Consider the following 18,904-nt stretch of genomic DNA (forward strand, 5'->3'; position numbering starts at 1 on the left):
CAGGTCCCTGAGTAATGGCTGACCTAACTTAACACGAGAAACAAGAAGCTGTAGAGAGCTTCCTACAGAGGCTGTTTCGCAGCTGATTTAAGTGATGGAAAGATGCTGTCCTGTTATTTCCCTGAGGAAAGCCAGCAGGCTCTGCATGGCACTCCCATTTACAGGAGCTGCCTTCTGCTTAGAATGGCAATAGTGTCTTTCTGGCTTTGTTTTACTTTTATTATTTATTTTGGCTCTGGTTTCTAATTCTGCAGCTGCAGATCCCATAAAACGTAGAAGCTAAATCACATTACTCACTCCTGACTCAAGGAATCCATAAAGGTGAATCCTGGGAGAAATTTCAGAAGGTACATTCTGAAAATACAAACAGATCTTTCATTGCAACCCCATTTTCCTTAATTCCCCCAGAGACAATTGAAACTGTATTGAATTAGAAATATAAACCACAGTGGGACTGTGTCTGAAGCCCTGGAGATATCAGGGCATGGAATACCATTTCCAATTTTACATAGCTGTTCAAAAGGACAAGCCTTGTAGCCATGACCATCACTGGGTCCGCAAAACCCTGGCTCCAGGTGCAGTGGAAGGGATTGCACGAGGTGGTGGGGGTGAAGGAGAGATAGCAGAGGCAGAGAGCGATGCTTTTGCTGCCACCCCTCTGCCATCCCTCAGCCTTTGTTTTCTTGGTGTTACCCTTGTGTTGTAAATAGCAGTTTTAGCTAAGCCATTAAAATTAATAAAGGGGCTATTTCTGGGCTTTTTATCTTGAATGATCTGGACACATGAACACTACTGAAAATTAAAAAGGATAAGGCACCAGTAGAAGTACTGTGAGGAAAAAATATGGTACCTTTGGTGGTCTATAAAAGGAGAACTCTAAAATGTTGAACAGCTGAAGTTGGGTCTCAGCTGTCCAATCGCTAATTCATCTCTCATCTCCTCATGGACAAAGTGGTATTGGTAAACAGCAATGGGAGCTCTGACTGCACCAAATACAAGACAACAAACACCCTGTGTTGTGTACCTTGTTTTATTTATGATGCTGTCTGCATAGAGAATACCTCAACAAACGTAGTGGAGTGTAAATGCCATTGTAAATACCATTGTACACCTAATGGCTCTCGTGAGACAGTAGGGATGGCTGGAGCTGATCCAGTAGGGTGCAAGGGCTGCAGTTTGCATGGCCCGCCCACTCTGCGGGATCAGGTACAACTCCAGGCACTCCCTCAGCTTACTATCACAGGAGGGATAGGTCACATATTCTCAGAATCAGGCTGGGTGTCATAGTTTAAGCCTTCCTGGCAGAGCATGAGACTAAAAAGTCCTTGATCAGAGTAAACATTACTTAGCAACAACTAAAAACATCGGTGTGTTATCAGCATTGTTCTCAGACTAAAGTCAAAACCACAGCACTGCACCAGCTACTAAAAGGAGAAAAATGACTGCTACTGCTGAACCCAGGACACTGGGGAAAAGGCAGACGTCACGCGGGATCTTATTAAGCATGCAGTGCTACCGAACTGCATGCAGAGCTGCCACCTGCCCCAGGTGCCTCTGGGATCAGCAGACAGGAACACTCCCAGCACTACGGCACTTCGTCAAAGCAAATATAACAACATGAAATATAATGTGACTCGTGCAAAGCGAGAGCTAACATGAGGAAGGGTAAATCTATTGAAGTCACGCAGATCACTTGGGAGGCAGGGTTTATTTGGGTAAAATGTATTTTAATCTGATTTTAATGAGGCTGATATTTTAAAAAGGATATTGAAGAACATTATTTGGGATACAGGAAAAAAAAAGCTGTACACAGAACTACAGGCTGCAGAATTGTTTAGGCTCCATCTGAAAATAGCACCCTTAAAGAGTTTAGATTGCTTAGATTATCAAAAGGAGGTGGAGGGGGAACTTGATTACAGTGGAAATCCACAAGGAAAAACTAATTGTTACTATAGAGTTAAGTAGCTCAGGATAAAAAAAAAAAAAGGTTTAAAAAGAAGGAATAGCTGAAAGCTGAAGCCAAATACATTCAAATGAGAAACCCAGCACAGTTTCAAGCAGTGAGGATGATTAAACACTGGAACAAATTACCAAGCGAAGCAGCTGATTCATAGTCTCTCAGTGTTTTCAAATCACAATCAGTTGTCTTAAACCCAGAGTGGACATCTTTGGTTAAACAAAAGTATTGGGCTTAATAGAGAAGTAACAGAGTGGTATTTAATTACCCACAGCATAAGTGGCCAGGCTGGACCTGCAGACTTTTGTAACCAGATGTGAGGCCACTCTTGCCTCCCTCCTTCCTCTCAGCATGGAAATCTCCATGCACCCAACCACACTGTTGACAGGGGAAAACGTGACCAGGCTGCCCTCCCTGTTGCTGCAAGGGATCCAGGGATGGGGGCTAGCACTGAGACCAACAGTACTGGAAGCAGGCGCAGAGGCTACCAAAACTCTCTTTAAACCTTATCTCTGCAGTTCTTGGCCCTGCCATGGCCCCATGCACCTACTTCAGCTGCCCTATGGCTCCCTGTGTCACCCCATCCTGCTGCATGTGTCCTCTGGTACAGCTCTTGAGAGCTGCCTGCTTCAACTAGCTGGGGCTTGTTTGGAAACAAGCCTGGTCTTTACCTCACTGTTGCATTGCTTGACACTTTTTGCTGGGTCTGTTAAACACAATTATGTTTTAAATATTACACATAAATTTGGACTGGAGCTCCCTGTGGTAAGAAACCCCCCCAAATGCACTGAAAAAGAGACTCCAGCAGCAAGGCAATAACTGACAACTTCCATCTTTCCTCAGCTGCAGTGCTACATTTATAACATTAGGTGAAACTATGCAGGGAAATAATTACCAGAGCCATCTTCCCACAGCCCAACAGAGAGTCCATTAAACAATCCCTTTTGGTTCTCTGGAGAACACTCAAAGCACAAGCACTAAGATGCTGCTTTTAGAAAGATAATAGATAAAGATGAAATCAGTTTTTCAGATGAGTCTTCCCTTTCCATAGGGGCCTTCTTTATGGTTTCAATGATGTAGAATATAAAGAAAGAGTATTCACTTCCTAATGAAATGAAAAATTTCATTAATTTTGGGATATTCATTCCTTTAAGAGCTTCATTCCTTGAGTTCATCAACTGTACGGATGTGGCTTGTGCTGATGCTGCCCTGAAATCCTTGCCAGGATCTGTTTTCTGTTCCCTGGTCTGGGCCAAGATGTAGACAGTTTGCCAACCCTCAATGTAATGCCTGTGGTTACCAAGCAGATACACAGAGATATTTCCTATTGAACGATGAGAGAAACATCCTCTATTCGATCTGGCTGACTTCTATAGCAATTACAAAGCTCATCCTGGTCCTGCAAACCCTTTAGAGCTTGGCAATTCATGAAAGTTTCAAGGAAAGTTGCGTAAGATCATTTGCCATGAACCATGTGAGATATGGCAGCTGTCCCAGCTGAGGGGCCGGAGAGGCCTGTGTGCAAGTGTTTTGCAGAGCTGGGAGCAGCTCTGTGAGGCTCCTGGAAAGTCTCAGTCATGCAGACCCCATTAGCAACACTGAGCATTGGCTTTTGGGTCATTTGATGTAAGTAGCCTTCAGTTGTGTAAGGTTTCAGCAATAGCATTAGGTTTTGAGAGTTTTTCTGTTTACAGCATCAGGAGTGGGATATAGGATGACCATACATACTTCACTTACAAAAAATGATTTATGAATCTGTTTTCTATGTAGTGGCATTGATGAATAAAAAACTGGTGAAGAAGAAGGTGTGTTACAGAGGCCTAAAAGTGAAATTCTGATTATCCCTTCCTTCCTTCCTTCCTCCCTTCCTCCCTCCCTCCCTCCCTCCCTTGCTCCCTCCCTCCCTTTTCTGTCCCATTTCCTTTAAAACATTTAGCATTCTTGGGGATGCATCATCCTTTCCTAATGTTAGTTAAACATTTGTTTTCCTATTTACCTTCAAGAGATAGATAAGAAATTTTCTGTGACAGACGTGTCCACCAGTAAGTTGATTAACATGTTTGAATAGCTATGCTCTGTGGAAATCCTCTTCACTGTAAAATTCTGCGGAAAAACAGTCTATAAAAGTCAAAACAAACAACATCTTGGACCTAAACCTGCTTTTCTACCCTAGCAAAAATTTGACTTCACTGAGTGGGTGTTCTACTGCTGCATGATAAGCAGCATTTGGTCTTTTGTATTCGAAGTAAGTGTCATGTAATATGCATGTGAAGTTTTGCAGTATTTTTGGATTATTTTTTAATACTAATAAATTATGAAAATGTGCTTCCAGGAAGATAGACTTTGATCTAAAGAAAGCCCATCTATAATAAAGCCAAAAGCCCATCTATAATAAAGCCACAAGAAAACGCACTAAAAAGAAGAGACTCTGCAGATGAACCATTTTTCTTATTTGTAACTCTCTTTGTATATACACATAAATCTTTCTACATACATATAGATAGATGTTTTCTGGTTTTATCCCATCAATGTTCAAAACCCAGGAATTATTAAAATATATTCTTCTGATTCCAAAACACTGTGATTACTTGCATCTCACTAATCAACACTTCTGTAAGAACCTGCCTCTTCCATCAAATATGTAGGGTAGAGTGATTCAGCCCATGGAAAAAAGGTGACGTGAAAATCAGATGGTCTAAAATCTAAATTTAAGTGTATTGGTTGTAAGACTGCTAACTAGTGAATGAGATTTGGGACTGACAAGCTGATCCTTGGACATAGACATGTGAGGAAGAGGGGTGGTGATGTGAATTTGCATAGTCAAGGATTGGGAAGGTTTTGGAATTTGCATAATCAGCATTGAGACGGACAAAAAAAACTCCAAACAGGTTCATTTTTACAAGTGCCTTAGATATATGCATACTATGGTGGATGAGGAATGAGGAGAAATCAAGGAAAGAGCTGTATAACTACTCTGAGGTCCAGAAAAGTAGGCAAAAAAGTAATTTAAAGTCCCTGGTTAAATGTGGAAGGAATGAAGGAAGGGTGTCAGTGGTAGGGGCCAAGGTAAGGACATCAGGTGGATAGGACCTCAGCAGCAACAAATAGCATCTTCTGAAGAAAAGACTGGGATTGACAAGGAACTTTATGAGAGGGAAAAGACTGCTCAGGGGCACAGATTGAGGTTCAAGAAATAAGATGCAGACAAGATTGGACAGAGAAGCAGAGAAAACAAGGAGCTTTGACCTGATCAGCCTAGGGGACCTACTGAGAATACAGTGGTGAAAGGCACTTTTGCAATGTGTTCTTGGGAAGGCAAAGAGGGATAATAAAGAAGGTGAATTAAAGACACTTTGGCATCCTCCAATAATTGGTAAGATTTCTGCATGGGAAAAAAGTCTACAGAGAAAAGGTACTCATGAGATTCGGCTGCTCCTTAAGGAGTTTGCAAGCAAAGTGTCCTGCTGTGGAGAAGGGGTAGGAAGTTGAACTCTAAGCTTTCTAGTGAAAATTTTAGAAGGAACTGCTACAGAAAATGGAAACCAGGTGACAAACTTTGGTTATAAAAAGGATCTTTGAGCCACACTGATGTACCCTCCGGCAATTCTGCTGTGTCAGGGAAATCATGAACGTCATACTCTTGCACCTCTACTCCCCCCTGCCCCAAATAAAAATTATTGCAATATGTAAAGAAGGAATATGGCTTTTAAGATATTTGAGATAGTGTGTACAGAGTGCTCTAGGAAGGTCCTACTGGTGTATGTGGTGCCGTCCTTAGTAATATGAAGTGGGTGTGTCCAAGGGAGTTCAGAGCTACTTAAAGTGAGATGTATGAGCAGACTGAGGTGCTGTGTTGGCATCCTGCAGAGGAGGGAGGATCAGTGGAAGATCTCTGGCCTGAAATATAGCTGAAGAAAATGTTGCAAAGAGGAAGAAACTTTTTCCAGGGATATGACAAGTAAAAGAAGAATTGCTGGACTTAAATTGCAGCAAGGGGGAACCTAGGTGTTAGGAAGACATTTGTACCGCTGGACTAGCATGAGGGCACTCTGATTCTATGAGGATGCTCAAAATACATCACGGTGTGCTACAATGTAGTCCACATCAGTGCTTTTCAGACTGGGGACTGGCTAGTCTGTAACTCTCCCTTGGTGAAGGGGCCATGGGCAAGGATTTTCTTCTTCCTCAATGTCTGTTTTTCATTTGAACCATAGTGAAAAAGTCTGTAGGATTTCCACTGCTGAGGTTTAAATGACAGATTAGGCAGAGATTTGCCAAGATTTTTTCTGTCTGTGTGGGTACAGTTTGATATATGTTTTCAATCCCAAGTGAAGAAAACCCGCAAACTTTTAAAATTTCCTACCAACTGGAAATTCTAGGGAAAAATACAAACACCCAAATGAAGGGAACTCCTTTCTGGCCTCAGTCCCACCTCTGCAGCAAGAGTTTGGAAGCCGTCAGAGCCCAACTGCATTCAGTACTCATAGGGCTTTCTAACTTGCAGAGCTGGAAGGCCATTTTCCTGAGTGTATAGCAGAAATAAAGAAGTCTTGGAAAGGATGACAGGACTTGGAGATAACATCCCTTTTCAGAAGTCTCCCCTGTGGCAGATCTGTTTTAGATCTAAGGATCCTGGCAAGGTCTGCCTGGAAATCAGCCTTGCTCTGGGAGCCAGGCTGAAGATTCGTCAAAAATCCACTGAGCTCAAGATGTTTAGAGAGAAATATTTCAGCCTCCATGGCCATAGCTATCTGCTGATGAATGCTTCTGATCAAATTTGACCAGTTTATGGTATGAGCTGTTTCTTGCCTCTGATCTTAGGAATGCATTATTTAACAGCATTGAATTCTCTAGAAATCTGATGGGGTTTTGATATGAGGAAAGATTTCTATCCCGAAGTATTGCAATGCACGTGCTCCTCAGAGGTCTGCTGTACAAGCACAGCCTGAGCTGGCTCCTGTCCATTTTGAGTTGTGCCAAAATTGCAGCCTAAAGTGCAGTGAATAAAGGCCTGCTGTAAAGACAGAAGGGACATTAACCATAAACAGTGCTTCTCTAATGGCAGGGAAGGGGGAAGTATGAACCAAACAGTGCTATAAACAATTCGTTCAATGAATTCCAGTGAGGCATCCATAATTTCAGCATGTTGGAGATGTACCTTGCACAAATATAAAGGTTTGCAGGGAATCCACAGAAGTTCCTCTCTGCCACTCTTTGCTCACCATGCTTTTCGTCTCCCCAGGGCGGACTCCCCACAGCCACAGCTCCTTCAGGGACTCCCCCTGCACTGGGGTGGTGTCCTCCATGGCCTGCAGTGTGTTTGCTCCCCATGGTCTCTCCATGCCCACCAATGCCTTCCCCTCTGCCTCCTCCCCAGACCTGGGCACTTGCTGAGCTCTTCCTCACACTTTTTTCCTCACTTCTCACTTCCCTTTTGTAAGGGCCACCAGCATCAGTGGTGGGTTCAGCTTGCCCTGCAGTGGGGCCATGGCTCAGCCAGCTGGAACCAGCTGTGTCCAGCGTATGGCAGCCCAGCTTCTCCTCACAGAGCCCCCACAGCCAGCCCCCAGCCATGAACACTTGCTACAAGGCTTGACTAAAACCACTCAAGCTTTCAGTCACAGGTGTAAAATGAAAGGGCTACAGTTGAGCAAGAGACAGCCAACAGGCTGGGTATTGCCAGGTGCAGGTCCCCACCACTCCATCTTCTGCTGTAGGTCAGTATTTATGGGGGATTTTTTCTTCTTGTTGTTTTTTATTTTGTGTGTGTGTTGTTTTTTCTTTCTTGGTTGGTTTTTCTTTTTTTCCTTCCTGTTTTTTTTTTTTTTGTTGTTGTTCTTTTGTTTGTTGTTGGTTATTTTTTTCTTTGATGATTCTTAAACCTCCCTTTTCTCTGGGGACTGAATTTAGGAAAGCAACACTTGTTTTGCAACCATGCCTGTGGCTGTGACTAGCTCAGGGCTCTTCTTCTCGGGTTATCCCTAAAGAGCTACTGCTCCTTAACACCCCTAATGGGTTACAGCCGCCCCTGAGGGCTGACCCCAGCTGGGTCATTACCCATCTCCAGCACCACTGGGGCTTGCCAGGGTAGCACAGGTGAGGGTACTTATGGCCCTCAGGCACCTTTGTGCAGTTTGGTTTTGGGATGTTGGCAGTAGGGTTGAGGCAAGCTTGGAAAGGCAGTGCTACCTCAAAATGGAGAGGTAGAAAAGATATGGAGAGGTAGAAAATATATGGAGTGATAAAGGTATGTGTGTGTACTTGGGTGCCTCTTCTCCCCCTGAAAAGCCTCTGAACAAACATTGAAACATATCACTCCTGAGGTTTCTGTTGGCAGTGGTCAGTGGCCTTCTGGTATTAGTAAGATTCTGCGGGAGAGATAAATCTGTAGCTGCCTGTGTTGTGGACAACTGCCAAATTCCTGTTCACAGCCACCAGTGTGGGATGGTGGCATGGGCATTGGAGCCAGCAGCACACCAGTGGCAACATGTGGCATGGTGGCTGGAGAAGCGTGGGGAGACTGGAGGTGGCTGGTCTTAGCAGGACCTGCATGCCCAGTAGTGATCTCTTTCATTTATACCCCTTCCTCCCTGTGGATCTCTGTATTATAGCAAAGGGAAAGAACTTGCAAGTTGTGGAAAAGGCATCCACTTCAACTTGTTTCAAACTTGTATGCACTGTAGTGTTTCTCACTGACGCTAGTGCTGTATTCTCAAAAAAAGTAGGCTACAGAATGATTAGAGAATATCTTTGTAAATCAGACATAATTGTTCACAATTCTAAAAGATACCCAGTTAAAATGACTGCAGAGCAAATATGGCTGAAAAGTAGCCACTAAGATGCTTAAACTTTAAATTTATATTAATTAATTCTCTTTGGAAAATTTGAACCTTAATTTATTTCATTAGCTGTACAGAACCAAAATTTTTCAGATGTTTCCTATTCTTTCTCGAGGGGAATGGTGTGCCATTGAATGGAAGGAGCCAGCATGATGTCACAGGTAATATAATTAAACTCGTCATTTCTTCTAATGTTGGATGTGGTCTAGCATACAAACCCACTGGTGTAACAATTTATCATAAGTGTAGGCATTTCCAGGAAAATAGCAAATCTAATAAACCATAATTACTTCTTGGCATTGTAACTGCTGTACTGAAACTCATTATAGTAGTCATTGATTTCTATCTTTTAAAAACTTGTAATATTTGTTTAAAAAGTTGAAACAGGGGAAAAACAATTTACCTGAAAAATGTTAGTTTTTTGGTTTTGCTTTTTGTTTTCCATGGTAGTGTGGCAATTACAGTACAACTTGTGGGTCTGAAGGCCAGCAGTGTGGCCCCAGCTCTGCATAGGCCAGGGAAGCAATTCATTTAATAAAAAAAAAAGGCATCCTGGAAAAGCAGGTTGCCATTCTGATAGAAAATACTCTAATGGGTAACAAATTTCTAGCTTTTCTTTTTTTTTTTTTTGTTTTCTTTAATTGGCTAACTTTATTCTTTCTTAAACGCTGTAATTCTTTAAGTGTTCTTACCATTGTCTAAAAAATGACTTTAGCTTTGATCAAGCATTTGCTTTAGCTTCAGTTGTGATCTTATGCAATGGGGTGGTAAGCAAGCAGTTTTAACAAAAAACAATGTGAAGGTACATAACAGTAAATTTAAGTTTTGGAATGCATGAATCTAGATGTGCAAGCTATAAATTATGATTTCCCTGGTTGAAGGGAAGCAGAGCTTTTATGTTCAAGGTATCAGAGCTCTGTTGGTTTGGTTTTTTTTTAATATGTTATCCTAAAATTAATAGTTATATGAAGGTCTGCTGCCATTTGAATGCCATTATACTGAGGACCTCAGTTCAGCAAACACCTCTACCTGCTACTGAGTACTGCAAGATTTAAGCACATACTAGTAGCTAGCTGTGTCTGGTACCTGCTGTGACCTTTAGCAGCCTGGGATTGCCTTTCTATCAGGAAGACGGTGATTAAATTACCCGTACCAAAATTCCCTCTTGACCATATCTTAACAGATAAATGTGAATTGTGTGCTAGCTGGGTACAATAGCAAAAGAGCTTCTTTCTGTAAGACTCTTCTTCCTTCAATGAAAACATTGTATTCATCCAAAAGCAGTTCTGGAGAGAAGAGCTCCTGAAATTTCCTCTCTGGGATTCCAGGGACTGCTGATAAATGTAGCTGTAAATGCTTTTATTTTGTGATTTTAATGAAAGTGATGACCCAGGTATCTATACTCTGACAAGCTCTGTAGGTCCTTCTGGCCGGTGAAGCAGTCACCGTTTCCCTGGTGGTGCAGCAGTCCTGGGAGGGCAGGACACTAACAGGATTGCAATGGCTCAGCAAAACACTTTTCCTTCTGAAATTATTCACAAAGTTCTGAAGCAAAGATTGAGAGGACCCCTCTTATCCAGTGGGGATCTGGGCAGCAGCTGCTGTATTTTCCAGTTGTGTGGGTGTGCTTTCTCATGTGGGTTGGCCTCTCAGTCTGGCTGGAAGCAGCAGTGAGGAGCACTGATCAGTTGAAGAGACTGCCACCGAATTTCTTTAATAATAGAAAGGGAGGGGGAGAAAAATATTGTTCCTAAGTGATTGCTTGGAATTACTTCTGGTAGGGGCCAGATTGCAATTACAGATGTGCTGAACGCAGTGTCAGCTCTCTTGACAAATTCAGTATTTGTGATGCTGTCCACAGTATCTGTTTCAGACAGCTTGAGCCATAAAGTGTTCTGCCTGTAAGATTGAGAGCATGAGCAGAGCTTGTGGATGCTGACAGAGCCTTGGATTTGTGCTCCTCTTGTACTTTCACACTGATTGCTCTAATGAGGGGACCAAGCAATTTTAAAACCAGGGCACCATCAAGTTGCACTTTTTTCCTGCAAGCTCTATGCCTTTCTGTAGACTGAGTAAAAACTGAAGCTTAAAACTTCACCTTTTTGCCGTGAGGCTGATCGGTCTATATATTCTGAAAGAGTAATACTGATCTGAGGACATTATTCTAATTTCAGTATTTTCTAACAGATTTTCTAAGCATGCAATTGTTCTATTAGATTTTTTTTTTTTTTTTTTTGAGCATTGCTCTGCCTCAAGCAGAGATTTTTACTGAGCTACTTTGGGAAATGCTTTGTGAATTTAGAGTTGTGTGACATGTACGGGTAGCTCTTGCAGTCTGCGTTGCTTGAATTGGTCACCACCGATACTTATCTGCCCTCTGTGAATAAAACGTGTATCTAAAAACCTGAAACCTAGCTTCCTAAAGCTGAATGATATTAATTGATTTTCAGGTATGTTAGGGATAAGGAAAGCTGATGCTGCATAAAACCCAGTTAGAGAATTTTAAGTAATCTTAACCCTGCTGACACCACAGCTTATTGCTTTCTGAGAACCTTGTCTTGCAATTGCAGTGGATCCATCCATGGCAGAAAGAAAATGGTGACTTCATGACACTTTGCATGTGGTACTTTTTTTTTTTTTTTCCTGAAAGCAGTTCAAAATCTTAATGTGCTTAGACCAGGAATTCTGTCTGACAGGTCCCTCAATACTGAGTGGGCTTTTCAAGCCTCCGAGACCGATTGCCCTAGCTGTTAACTGCTTTCCTATGAGACTTGGTCTGACCATTGCTTCATTTCCAAACATGAAGTAAACGAGAGCCAACATCCTCTGCCATGCAATAGTCCCCTTTCTGCACTGCTTTCTGTGTTACCCTTGAAATGGTTTATGCAGGCTGCATGACTAAAAGAGGATGAGACTGCATTTGGTGTCAGTCAATAGTAAATAACTCACCTGTTGTCAAGTGAGTTGTTGAGCAATAAGTAACAACACAGACCAAATGCAGCCTCAGCTGATTTGCAGTTTGAAAGACGAGTGATTGGAGGGGAATATTCATCAGAGGTCAAATACGTGTTTTGTCAAAACATTTGTTTTTGAATGCACTTGGAACCTCTAGATTGGCTGACACTGCCTCAGATGTGAAGGGAAAGATGTGAAATACGGAGGAGTGTTTTTCTGGGACAGGGAAAATCTTTCACCGCTTTGGGTTTCCTGGGTAAAAAATGCACCTTGGGTTAGTTCAGGGTCGGCGAGGGCTGCCTGTGCCTGAGGATACAGATTCAAGAGATGAGGAGGTGCAATGACTCCACACTAGCAGGAAGGAGGAGTTTAGCTTCTGGTTGTGTGCTTTCCCCACAGGCCTTGTACCTCCTCTGGTCCTCTCTGTGTCTCTTTCTGCAGAAAGGCAAATCCAACACAGGGAAGTGGGTTGTGGTCTCTTAAACTAGTTTGGGTGAAGCTCTGGAGCTGGCAAAGGGAGGCAGAGGAGGAATCTTCACAACTCTCATGCGGCAGATGCAGGGTGGAGAGCAATGTTCTCTGCTGCATTAGGGTCATAAATAGTTAAATGAGCTCTACTTCCTGTGAAACCTTTGCTAAGCACCTACTATGTGAGACAACAGGTCTGAATAACATGGAGGAGCAAGGAAAACATTCTTGTTTCCTTATTACCTTCTGCCATAGAATTGCAGAATACCAGGTTGGAAGGAATCTCAAGGATCACCTGTTCCAACCTTTCTAGGCAAGCATGACCTAGATTAGATGCCCCAGCACCCTGTCCTGCTGAATCTTGAAAGCATCCAATATTGGGGAATCCACCTAGGGGTTCCCCACTGCCCTGGGAGATTATTCCAATGGCTGATCGTTCTCATTGTGAAAATTTTAACTTGTGTCCCATTGGAATCTCCCCAGGAATAATGTGTGCCTATCGCCCCTTGTCTTTTCCATGTGACTCCTTGTAAAAAGGGAGTCTGTCTTCTTTGTAGCCACCCTTTAAATAGTGGAATAAAATATGTGGAAATTACTTATATTGACAAAGAATTAAAAAGCAATTCTAATTATAACTGTCTGTGAAGTTTATAACTGCAGAAATGGTTTGTTTGGGTTTTTTTTCCCCACCTGTTTTCCAAAGGAACATTTTCAATTTTCATTGCACTGTTATCCTCAGGTTTGTCATGGTTTACAGACTGGATTGAGTTGAAATTTCTTATGTGCTGGAGCTGAAATTTCTAAGTCCTTCCTGAAGTGTCTTACCTAATGAGATGTACCTTTAAAGTATCATATATATCAATATGCTTTGTTGTCCTGCAGCACTGACGATGCCATATTCCTGCTCCTTGCCTGCTCTTGGCTCTCCTCATATGAGTGAGAAACAGATACTAGATTTTTCTCAGAAGCTTTGTTTACACACTCATTTGTGTCTAAATATTCGAGTTATGGATACCTTTTAAATGTAAAATGCTGCTAGTTCTTCATACAGCATCTTATAATTTATGGGACCTTTGTTAAGAAAGCATTGAAATTGTGAAGAAATGCACAACTAACATACCAAGGCTCGATGCAATGTAGGTGCTTGTGAGAAACAAATCACAGTGTTGAAGCATAACATCTTAAAAAATGTTTATTATTTCCTCTAAGAAACCTAGCATGAATCATCTTCTCATTTATATTCTAATGGGCGTATAAGGTACAAATATCCTGATTAAATTAGAACAAGCATAATGACTTCAGTAATAGATACATTTTTGTTCTATTTAAATTAATCCATCAAAATGCTCAGTGAAATACTAGAAGGGCACTCACTTGTTGCAAAATAGATTAATTTCAAATTCTAATGGACAGGAATTGATCTCATCGTCACTCCAGGATTCTTGGAGAATTAAAACAGCTACTAAAACCCCTCAAAAGTCAAATGTTTTGCTTTCTGGACACTGATAGAGGTCAATAACTCCAAAATACACAGAAAAAATCTTTTCCCTTGCTCTGATTTTAAGATGTGTCTACATGTGAATTTTCTACTTGAAAAAAAGCCCACAACATTCTTCCTTATAATAAGGCTATGCCCTCCAGCCTGTAGAATATATATTTTTTTTCTAGTTAGATAAAAAAAAATCATAGAAACCATGTAATTTTCCAGTTGAAGCTAGAACAAGTATGAGACAGTGGCTTGTCTTGGATGAATGAAGGCAGGTTTGTGCTCTGAACCAGGGGTTGATCAGGGAACCCCTAGGACCTAAGTTTCAGTCTCTGAACCTGTGACTCTTGCTGAAGTACTCTATGAGTGGCAGGTCACTGGAAGATGTTTGTGAAAGTGAGGCCAGGAGAAGTGTCTGGATGTGGAGAAGCACCTCAAAATGTGCAGCAAATGTCATTATGGGCTGGGATTGTGGACACGGCTCCTCTGCTGGTGGCAAGCTGGAGGGTCAATGTACCTGTTAGGTTTCTTCTTAGTCCATATTCCTAAATTTCAGTGGTCTCCAGTGGTTTTCGCACTGTCTTCAACAGGGTGGCCTGATGCTATCCTACAGTAAGTGGGATCTTTTGGAAACCTCCTCCCTTTTCTACCCTGCCTTCTGGCCTGTCTCAACCTCCAGCTACCTCCTTCTGTTTCCCCAACTCAGATATATTTTGCGTTCTTGTAAAACTGGTCTTGGCTTCCTCAAACTCTTAGACTAGAATCATAGAATAGTTAGGGTTGGAAAGGACCTCAAGATCATCTAGTTCCAACCCCCCTGCCATGGGCAGGGACACCTCACACTAAACCATCCCACCCAAGGCTTCATCCAACCTGGCCTTGAACACCGCCAGGGATGGAGCACTCACAACCTCCCTGGGCAACCCATTCCAGTGCCTCACCACCCTAACAGGAAAGAATTTCCTCCTTATATCCAACCTAAACTTCCCCTGTTTAAGTTTTAACCCATTGCCCCTTGTCCTGTCACTACAGTCCCTGACGAAGAGTCCCTCCCCAGCATCCTTATAGGCCCCCTTCAGATACTGGAAGGCTGCTATGAGGTCTCCATGCAGCCTTCTCTTCTTCAGGCTGACCAGCCCCAATTTCCTCAGCCTGTCTTCATACGGGAGGTGCTCCAGTCCCCTGATCATCCTCGTGGCCCTCCTCTGGACTTGTTCCAACAGTTCCATGTCCTTTTTATGTTGAGGACACCAGAACTGCACACAATACTCCAGGTGAGGTCTCACAAGAGCAGAGTAGAGGGGCAGGATCACCTCTTTCGACCTGCTGGTCATGCTCCTTTTGATGTAGCCCAGGATACGGTTGGCTTTCTGGGCTGTGAGAGCACACTGAAGGTGGCTCATGTTCATTTTCTCATTGACCAACACCCCCAAGTCCTTCTCTGCAGGGCCGCTCTCAATCTCTTCTTTGCCCAGTCTGTAGCTGTGCCTGTGATTGCTCCGACCCAGGTGTAGGACCTTGCACTTGTCATGGTTGAACTTCATAAGGTTGGCATCAGCCCACCTCACAAGCATGTCAAGGTCCCTCTGGATGGCATCCCTTCCCTCCAGCATATCAACCGGACCACACAGCTTGGTGTCATCGGCAAACTTGCTGAGGGTACACTCAATCCCACTGTCCATGTCAGTGATGAAGATGTTAAACAAGACCTGTCCCAACACTGATCCCTGAGGGACACCACTCGTTACCTGTCTCCAGCCGGACATTGAGCCATTGACCACAACTCTTTGTGTGTGACCATCCAGCCAGTTCTTTATCCACCGAGTGGTCCATCTATCAAATTGATATCTCTCCAATTTAGAGACAAGGATGTGGTGTGGGACAGTGTCAAACGCTTTGTACAAGTCCAGGTAGATGACGTCAACTGCTTTACCCTTGTCCATCAGTTCTGTAGCCCCATCATAGAAGGCCACCAAATTGGTCAGGCAGGATTTCCCCTTAGTGAAGCCATGCTGGCTGTCACCAAGCACCTTGTTGTTTTTCATGTGCCTTAGCATGCTGTCTAGGAGAATCTGCTCCAAGATTTTGCCAGGCACAGAGGTGAGACTGACTGCTCTGTAATTCCCCGGGTCTTCCATTTTCCCTTTCTTGAAAATGGGGGTTATATTTCCCTTTTTCCAGTCACTGGGAACTTCACCTGACTGCCATGATTTTTCAAATACGATGGCCAGTGGCTTAGCAACTTCATTCGCCAGCTCCTTCAGGACCAGCGGATGGATTCCATCAGGTCCCACAGACTTGTGTGCGTTCAGATTTTGAAGATGGTCTCGAGCCAGATCCTCTCCTACAGTGGGCCCAAGGTCTTCATTCTCACAGTCCCTGCGTCTGCCTTCCAAGACCTGGGTGGTGTGGTCAGAGCCTTTGCCAGTGAAGACCGAGGCAAAGAAATCATTCAGAACCTCAGCCTTCTCCAAATCCTGTGTAGCCAGTTCTCCCGAAAGCTTCCTCAGGGGGCCTATGTTGTCCCTAGTCTGTTTTTTGTTTGCTACGTACCTGTAGAATCCCTTCCTGTTATCCTTAACATCCCTGGCTAGGTTTAATTCTAACTGGGCCTTAGCCTTCCTGACCTGGTCCCTAGCTTCCCGGACAACTTCCATGTACTCTACCCAGGCCATCTGTCCTTGCTTCCAATTTTTATAAGCCTCTTTTTTCCTTTGAATTTTCCTCAGCAGCTCCTTATCCATCCAAGGAGGTCTCCTGGCCCTCCTGCTGCACTTCCTTCTAGTTGGGATGCAACACTCCTGAGCTTGTAGCAGGTGATCCTTGAGTATCAACCAACAGTCTTGGCCCCCCCTGCCCTCCAGGGCTATATCCCAGGGAACCTTACAAAGCAGTCTCCTGAAGAGGCCAAAGTCTGCTCTTTTGAAGTCCAGGGCAGTGAGCTTGCTACACGCTCTTCTCACTGTCCTGGGGATCTCAAATTCGACCGTCTCGTGATCACTGCATCCAAGGCTGCCCTGGAGTACCACATTCTCAACAAGCCTTTCCCTGTTGGTGAGCGCAAGGTCAAGCATGTGTCTTTCCTCCCACCAACCAATTTCTTCCAGGGGAATTCTTGCACATTTACAAATGCTTTCTTATTGCCTATACTCCACTCTAAGCAGGGATCACACAAGCTGAAGATGCTACTAGGTCTTACCCACTCCTGGCAAAATGCTTCTAATCTGCCCAGGTAGAGGACTGCTGGTGGACCTGCCTTGTCATGCAGACAGGTTGCAGAGCAGCCTCCTGGTGAGCCAGGCCCTCTCTTGGGGAATGTCCAAGCTTGCCATGAACAAGGAAAGCTGGGGTGAAGAGGGTGATCTCTGGCATGCGTGTGCATGAAAAGCAGTGGAAAGGAAAACAGGCAGTCAGCAGTTGAATCAAAATTGTGTGAGGCTTCTTGTCGTTCCCTTCTCGCATCTGACAATGTCTCAAAATACCAGTGAACTTTATTCCCTTATGGAAATATTACATAGCAGTTAACAAAATCTGTTTGCATTTTTCAAGCTGCTCTTTTAAATGTTGCAGAGAACAGACAGCTGCTGTAAAGTCAGCATTGTCCACTCTGCTGCACTCTGGTAACTCTGCTTAGACATGGCATGGTTACATGTCCAGCAAAAGTTCCCATTTCTATCTCATAAATAAATGTATGAAGTTCGCTTGTGTAGTTGCAGGCTTTTACCCTTGCTTCTTTTATCTTGCACATCCCCCTCCCAACTTTGATGCTTGTTACACTCATTTGCAATTGCATTGCATAGAACTAGTAATTACTTTGCACAACTGATTGATATCTAACAGCTGCTGTACTTCTAATTTAAATAACCACCTTAAAATTATTCATAAGGACAGTATTTTTTTGATGCTTCTCTTAGGGGTAATCCTTCCTTTGGCTCTACAGGTAACAGTGCCTGGTTGTACATTTGTCTTTCCTTAGGACCATGCTTTCCATTGCTTATAATTTTGTCCATCTACCAGTCCTTTTGTGTGTCACAAGACATACTTTTCTTAAGAATGCTTCAACTAAAATTATTGAATCAGAACAAAGTTAAAGGAAAAAAAATCTTACTTTGTTCATACTAAATCTGTTCTTAAAACAATTTTTAGCAGAGCTAGTAGGCTTCTTGGTAATCTGCAGAGCACTGAAAGAATGAGCTTTTTATATGAAGAGCTTGAACTTCAGTCAGTAGCAGGGGAAATATTGAAACAAATCCCAGTGCAATGATAAACCTTCCCAGAATCTCAGTGAATTGATTTGTATGGTGTAGATAAGTGTTCTCTTACCTGAGTGTTTTTAGCTGACAGGGTCCCAGTCCACAGTACTGATCTCCCAGTTCTGCTCCTGCCCTTTCTCCTCCCCAGCTGTCAGGAAGAAAAGCTGTGGGATGCCTGCTCCCCTCCTGCTGTCCCAGTTGAAGGATTTATTTGTCAAGTTCTGAGCATTTATAAACATGTAACAAAAGAACCTGAAAGTGAAAATGTATTACTGTGTATTCCAACCAAAATAGTAAGAAACGTGTGTAATACTACTCTGTTCCCTTAACCAATGTTCTTCTGCCTCCCCTGAAAGTATGGAAACAGCAGAAGTTCTCAGATAAGCACAGAAAAATATTATATACCACTGAGGAAGAAATAATACATTTTTCCAGTCTTGCCAAGTGAGCCAAGAATAGCAGAGACTTAAATTTGGTTAAAAATAAATGCTTGTCACAAAAAATGTCAATCCAAGTGTCCAATTTGGCAAAATTTATGAATGAACAGGGTGGTGACATTACCTCTTGCAAAAAGTATATACATGCACACAAGGATGAAAGATCAGATGAAGGAACAGGGTAAGAGCTCTCTGAAATAGCGACATGGGAATTATTACAGTGAAGATATGTCAGTGTAAACAGGCAAGTTGTGCACCCTTTAAACATTTCAATATGTAAAAGAATTTTTCTACAGTAAAACATAATGTAGACAAAGATGTTTGGGAGACCTCCTAGAAAGCTTCTACAAATCTTCTACAAGTATCAACATCTTCCGCAAATCTGCTTCTCATTTTAGCAGGGAGTCCCTAAGGTGTTGCTCTCTGTATGATAGCTTTCAGTAGGTCAGTTCAAATGTTTCCATATGTAAGGCTTTATTTTTTCCTATGTATTTGCAACCACCTGTTTC

The sequence above is a fragment of the Lathamus discolor genome, chromosome 3, assembly GCF_037157495.1.
Source record: "Lathamus discolor isolate bLatDis1 chromosome 3, bLatDis1.hap1, whole genome shotgun sequence".
Classification (NCBI taxonomy): Eukaryota; Metazoa; Chordata; class Aves; order Psittaciformes; family Psittacidae; genus Lathamus; species Lathamus discolor.